Raw genomic sequence first — 5,764 nt, 5'->3', positions numbered from 1 at the left:
GAGTTATCTACAGAGAGAGTAGTTGAAGCCATGTGAGTAGATGATATCTCCAGGAAAGATTATAGAAAAAAGAGAACATGCCTCATGGGACATCTACATTTAAAGGGGCAGGAGGATAAAGAGAGAGAGAGAGAAAGAGAGAGAGAGAGAAAGGTAACCCTTCCCCTTCTACTTCCCTGTTGGGATTTCCATACCTCTGTGTATGTGTGTGTGTGCATGTGTGTGTGTGTGTGTGTGTGTGTGTGTGTGTGTGTGTTCTTCCCTCTTTGAACCAGTTCTGATGAGAGTGAAGTTCAAGCATTGCACACTCTCCCCCAACCCATTTTCTTCTCCATTGTGATAACTCTTTCTTGAATTCCTCTTTTATGTGATACAATTGTTCCTCTTCCTCCCCCTTTCTCCCAGTGCATCCCTCTTTCTCACTCTTCCATTTTTCCTTTGAGATCATCACAACTAGATTCACATTCATAAGCAGAACTAAGTATACTACTCCCTACTCCAATGATGGTAAAATTCTTAGGGGTTATAGCAATCATCTTCCTATTTAGGAAGATAAATAATTATCTTCTTGAGTCCCTTTTGATTTCTCATTCTTGCTTACCTTTTTATGCTTCTCTTGAGACTTGTGTTTGAATGTCAAATTTTCTATTCAACCTGAACTTTTCATCAGAAACCCTTGAAAGTCTTCTGTTTCTTTAAATATCCACACCCACACCCACACCCCCAATACTCCTCATAGGATTATAATTAGTTTTGCTAAGTAGATTATTCTTGGTTGTGATTCTAGTTCCTTTGCCTTCTGGGATATCATATTCCAAACCTTCTACTCCTTTACATGGAAGCTACTAAATCTTGTGTGACCCGTGGTATTTGAATTATTTATTTCTGGCTACTTATAGTATTTCCTCCTTTACCTGGGAGTTCTGGAATTTAGTTATAATGTTGCTAGGAGTTTTCATTTTGAGATCTCTTTCAGGAGGGGATTGGTGAATTTTTTCAATTTCTATTTGACCCTCTGATTCTCAGATATGTAAACAGTTTTCCTTGAAAATTTTTTAAATATAATGTCTAGGCTCCATTTTTTAAATTGTGGTTTTTAGGTAGTCCAGTGATTCCTAAATGAGTTCTGCTCAATATGTTTTCTGGGTCAGTTGCTTTTCCAATGAGATATTTCACATTTTCTTCTATTTTGTCATGATTTTAACTTTGTTTTATTATTTCTTAATGTCTCACGGACATTACCCAATTCTAATTTTTAAGGAGCTTTTTTCTTCAGTAAAGTTTTTACCATTTAGCCAATTCTGATTTTTAAAATGTCATTTCTTTTAATATTTTTTGTGACTCTTTTACTAAGCTGGTAATATTTTTTCATTATTTTTTTGCATACCTCTCATTTCTTTCCCCAATTTTCCTGCTACTACTCTTAATTGATTTTTTAAAAATTACTCTCTTTTTTAATCTCTTTCTTTAGCTCTTCTTGGAATTCTTGGTTGGTTTGTGTTCAGTCTGCATTTTTCTTTAAGGCTTTGCTTGTAGATGTTTTCATAGTGTTACCTTCTTTTGAGTTTGTGTCTTGATCTTCTCTGCCACCATAGTAGCTTTTTATGGCCAGAATCTTTTTTTTCATTATTGTGGTTTCCTCATTTTTCTACCCTATTTCTTGACTTTGGACTTTATGTTAGAATTGGGTTCTGCTCACCTCTCAGGGTAGAGGCAGGGGATATCTGGCTTGGATTTCTAGCTTTATGTCCTGCTGTTTTCATAGCTAGGTCTGGAGGCCCACAAATTTTCAGTACTTTCAAGGTGGTGGCATTATCCAGGGAGAGTTTTTATCATTATCCTCCTTGCATTCCCTATGGTCTTTACCTACAAAGGGTCCCTACTCCTTTACAGCTACTACTGCTCTTCTGATTTATACCCATGTAAGGCTCCTGTTCTTGTGACTATAATCGCTCCTCTCTACCCTGGAACTGTGACCTGGAACTCTGGGAGTCAAGGGAGCTGCCAAATGGTACCTAATCCTATACCCAGTACTGGCACAGGAGTTCCCAGGAATCTCTTTCCAACTAAGGTTTCTGTCTCTGTCCATCCCTAGGTACTGCGTATACCCATTGCCATGGCTAATGATGTGGCAACCTCCAAGACCCATAACCAATTCCACTTCTGCTGTGCTGTGCTCCCACTCAGCCCTTACCCCGGTGTCTGTAGACCTCTGTTTCTATCCTCCTAAGCTTCCCTGAACTGGAAAAATTATTCAAAGTGACTTTTTTTGTTGGTCATCCTACTCAGAATTCAGTTTGATGTACTTTTTAAAGTGTTTTAGAGGGGTGTGGTGACAGAGCTCAGCAAAAATTTTCACCTCACTCTACCATCTTGGCTTCACCTTAACGTTAAGTCTTTTGGATGAAAATTTCTCTAAAATATATTTACCATTTCTCTATTTTTTTAAAATATTCTAAACATAGTTGAAATATTTCTTAATGACTATTCTGAATATCAGTTATATTGTGCTGTAAAACAGTAATGCTTTCAGGGTCTAAATGACTCTAGACTCTTGTAATTTCAAAATTCTTTTCTCTACTCTTACTATATTTTTTCTCTATGTTCTTCTTTGCTTGTCTGCTATCACTTCTCACTGCAGTCACTGCATCTGCCGATTATAGCAGGCTCCCCATCAGACCCTGTGATCTCACTATTATGACTGGGTAGGAAAGAGACACAGTGAACTCATCCTGTGATCACATCAATATGTTGTTCATGGCAGAGGGAGGACAGGGCCACCTGCTTTCTTCATAAAATCAAACAAGGACATCTTGTCCCCTGTCATGCTGCTATTTCAGTTCTTCCCACAAGAAACTGTGACCCTCCAATTCCTATACAGACTTTGACCTCCACTTAAAAATGTTTTTTAATTCTTTCGTTGTTTATTCAGCCAGGTGGTTCAGAGTACTGGGCCAGGAATGAGAAAGACCTAAGTTTAAATCTTTGCTCAGTTACTTACTAATTGTGTGACCTTAGTCAAATCACTTAATCTCTCTCTGCCTAAGTTGTAAAATGGAAAAGAGAGAGACAGAGAGACAAAGAGAAACAGAGGCAGAAAAGTGGAAGAGCATTTGGGGAATTGAGTGATTGTGAAGAGTGAGGATGATGATGATGATGACAGACGATAGACAACATCAATATAATGCTTAAGGTTTGTAAAGCACTACTTATTTACAATCCTATTTGATCCTCACAACAACCCTATGAGATTGATGTTATTAATTTAGCCTCATTTTTGTAGACATAACTTAACCTCTCCAAATGATTCAGTGTCTGAGGTAGGATTTGAGTGCTGGTCTTCCTGACTTCAAGTCCAACACTGTATCCTACGTTGTTAAGCTGCCTCCTTAATAAAATATTAAAGAGTAAGCATGAGTAAGGAAGGGTGTTAGAGTAAGGACCCTCAGAGTTGACTGCATATATAGGAAAAGTGAGTGAGAAGAAAGGTGTTCAAAATTCGACCCTCAGTGCCTCCTCTGTGCAAGAAAGAGTAAGTTTTGAGTTGTGGGGGTTCAAGGACAGTGGGTTTTAGGGCAAGAATACCTTGCTTGTGTAAATGGCCAAATGGACCCCCTCTGGATCCTTAGGCCAGTTTCTAATAGAGCAATTCTAACAGCTGGAGATAATGATGACAAAGCCCTGGCAGATATGCAAAATCTGCTTGGCATGATTCTGAGCCCCCTTAAGATTCTACACTGGGAAAAAGCACTTGGGGGAATAAATGCTTTGTCAAAATAGAGTGTACTAGTGACAAGTAGCAAATAAACCCCCATATGAGTGGATTTATATCATAAATATTTTGCCTGGGCTCCTGAGCTATTGCTCATTTTCTTCACCTGAAACCCCACCACACTGTTGCCCAGACCCCTGGCCTGGGTTCTTGATAACTGCTTCCTTACAATATCCCCAACTTTGCAGGCTTCTTCTCTTGAGCCACTGCTTAGCTTCTGGCTTCTTCTGCTTCTAGCTACTTTGTTCAACCATTCCTAATCTTTATACCCAGCTCTGACCTATAACTTATCCTGAACTAACAGACTCAGCTGACCCTCAGCCAGTTTTTTACTCAACATTTTTCATACTTTCCCACTATGGCTTTCATTGATAGCCATCCACTTATGAGCAGAACTTACAGGGAGGCAATGTAAAGATCCATGTAAAGAAAAATCTCTCATAATTAGAGCTACTGAGAAATGTAATAGGTTCTGTCAGGACATGGTGAGCTTCCTATCACTGGAGATCATCAGGTAGAGGTTGGATAATGACTTGTTGGTCAAAGAATTTGTGCTTCAGTGAGAGGTTAGACTAGGTGACTTCTGAGGTTTCCTCCAATACTCAAAATCTCTGACCCATCAGTATATATTTCTGGTTTTACCTACATTTTCCATTCATATCTGTTACACCCCCTTTTTTTGCCATTTCAAAAGAAACTGACTCACCTACTGAAGGAAACATTACCTGGTAAGTAGCTGTTTCCCTCACAATACCCCCTAGGCGGAGCTGATCTGAGGTTTACTATCTCACTAACAGCACTCCAATCCTTTCCTATGCCTTACTTTACCATGAGAAACATAAAGAAAAGAGAGAAACACTCTAAACAAAACCATGAGATCTTTCTGGACACTCCCCCTTCTCTCCTTTCCCCACCCTTCTTCCCCTCCCCGCCTGCAATGGTTCTTGTTCTGAAGCCCAGTTCCATTAGTATGTGAAGTTTATCTTGGCCCAGGGACATCTGAAAATTCCATAGTCTATACACAGCTGTGGTGTGGGCATATGATCTGCACAGGCCTTGGTTTTGCATATGGCAGGCTGCCCTGCCATGGGGCAAGGAGGAACATCAGTGTGGTATTTGGCCAAGAAGGGATGGAAGAGAAGGAGGGGGTAATTGAAATAGCATTTTATGGTTTGACATCTCTGCAGTCACAAGATCCTGGTCTTATGTTTTCTTCCCATCTCTAGTCTACAGTTGCTTGTATTATTTTCCCCCAGTGGTTAGATGCAATAACACCTGTGTAACCTCTTTAACCAATTCTGAGAGCTCGTTTGAGCTGTGAAAAAGCCTTGCCAACTTCTTTACTCTTGAAGTTGCTGAGATAGGGGAAAATCCTACAAAAGCCAGATTGACTCTGAAGCTAGAAAAAAATGAAGGAAGAATGCAGTATGAGGCTGAAAATGGGATTATTTTAATATAAATAAAATTCATCAAATTTAAATGTATATTATGTCCAACAGATACACTTCAATGCATCTGTGATATTATCCATATGTATTCCCACTATTTGTATCGATGGTAACTCATCTAGGCCTACTCATCCAATACAATTCTTGTCCAAGTTCTCCCACAGATCCTCCACAGACCTACACAATATGTTGAAAATCTTCCTCTAGATTCTTCATCTTTTTTGTGTATAGAATCCTTGATTAATCTGACAAAATCTGTAGACCCCTTCTCAGATTACAGAAAACAACCTTTGGAGACCATGGTCTAATACTTATCAGAAAGGATTAATATCCCCTATATAAACAAACAGAGCAAACCTCACTAATTGGGAATTATGAAGAGGAACTGGAATCTAAATTGCCCTCCTAGCTCCACTGAATGCTCAATTCATGCTACTATTTGCTAAACATTTTAGTCAGTAACAAAACTTGGAAGGTTAGTTTTCCCTAAGCTGACCAACTTTGCTGGCTCTAAGTGGGAAGGAAACAGGTTAAATGGAGTGAG

The sequence above is a fragment of the Notamacropus eugenii genome, chromosome 1 (genome assembly GCF_028372415.1).
Source record: "Notamacropus eugenii isolate mMacEug1 chromosome 1, mMacEug1.pri_v2, whole genome shotgun sequence".
NCBI lineage: Eukaryota > Metazoa > Chordata > Mammalia > Diprotodontia > Macropodidae > Notamacropus > Notamacropus eugenii.
The sequence above is the reverse complement of the archived record's forward strand: the minus strand, read 5'-3'. Positions refer to the sequence as shown.